This window comes from Penaeus monodon, chromosome 33, assembly GCF_015228065.2.
Source record: "Penaeus monodon isolate SGIC_2016 chromosome 33, NSTDA_Pmon_1, whole genome shotgun sequence".
Taxonomy (NCBI): Eukaryota; Metazoa; Arthropoda; class Malacostraca; order Decapoda; family Penaeidae; genus Penaeus; species Penaeus monodon.
In genome coordinates, this window is record NC_051418.1 from 9,769,641 (window position 1) to 9,771,051 (window position 1,411).

General features: G+C 37.3%; 1 protein-coding gene across 1 annotated transcript in view; it reads left to right on the top strand.

Annotated features, from left to right (window-relative positions):
- Window positions 1-1,411, top strand: part of LOC119593986 (receptor-type guanylate cyclase Gyc76C-like) — a gene marked incomplete at its 3' end in the record, with an annotated part of 39,442 nt that overhangs the window by 20,330 nt on the left and 17,701 nt on the right.

Genomic DNA, 1,411 nt, shown 5'->3' on the forward strand with positions numbered 1-1,411 from the left:
TGAGTGAGTGAGTTTTTCTTTATTTCTCGTTTGAGAGTCGTTTCTTGTTTTTCCTGTCATCTTTTATCAGACCAAGCAAATGATTCCTCTATCCAAAGGGAATTTTTCTTGGTTGCTCCATCTACAGATAGGTGTATGGTGCCATAGACAGAAGTTTTCTCCCCCTGTATTTTTTCCCTCATGAACTCTGGAGAGGTGCTTCCTGGGGGCCATTTCTGCTTGATAATTGAACCCTCACTCTGTTGGTTTATACCATATTGAGTGCAACAAATGTGATGGACCCAAGTGATTCAGTTCTTGGAGTCTTGGTGCATAAAGATGCTACATTTTTTCACTTTGTTAGAGAGGAGCAGCTCTTGTGATTTTCACTGTATCCCTTTTCCTGCAACAGTTTCCTTCCTAAGTCTCTCCTCAATTTATCCTATTTGCTAGTGGCCTTGAGATCAATCTCATTGGAGTTTTCACCCAGGATGGTACTGTTCCTCAGATTGGTTCTCTTCTTTGAGAAGGCACATTTTTGGTTTTCTGCATCTGGAGAAGTAACCTGCCTTATCCTCTTATCTGCAAGAGGACCCAAGGAACCATCTATGCTTGGTGATGATGCACAGGTATGGAACAGGCTACCTGTGTATTCTGAGGTGATCCTTGCCATGCATTAAACAGCTCTAAAAAATGTACCACTTATACTTGCTCCTATTCTAGAAGTATATATATTTTTTATCCTCCTTGTGTTCATCATCTTTGACTAACTCATTGGTGCAGGCTCTGAGAAAATTTCACATTGGCTATAGTTCCTTGAGTATGCCTCAGCTGTTAGTTCCTATGCATGGGGCAAGTTGTAGTGTGTCTGCAACTGTGGTTTGCCTCTGTGAGGCAGTGCGATTGTTACTTTCTATAAAGTTTTCTTGTATTGCCCTCCTGTTGACTTTTTTTTCTTCTAAATCTTTCCAGGCAGAGCTTGTAATTCTTGCTATCAGGTATTACAGTGAGAGTAGGAAGCCATGAAATAGACAAGCAGTTTAGTCCAAATTTCAAGAAAGGTGGAAACTTGTGTCACAATATTAATAGATGTCTTAGAGCTTTAGAGAGCTGGAATGATTCTACAAAAAGTAACTTATTGTGTGTATCTTGCATAGATTGCAGGCTAATAAGATTAGTTGTATTTGAAGTTATACAGGTTCAGTCATCTAAACTCATGAAATAAACAGAAAATTGTACAGTTAAAGCATTACAAGTGTATATAGCATATTTTGGAAACAACTTTTAATATCCTATAGACATGCATGAATAACATTTGATGCATCATAATTAACAATGAAAGGAAGAAGTTGATGATTAGAAATGGTTTTAGGACGAAGTATATTTTTATATGAAAAAAAAATATTGTTAATTTAAAGTACTCTGTTTGACT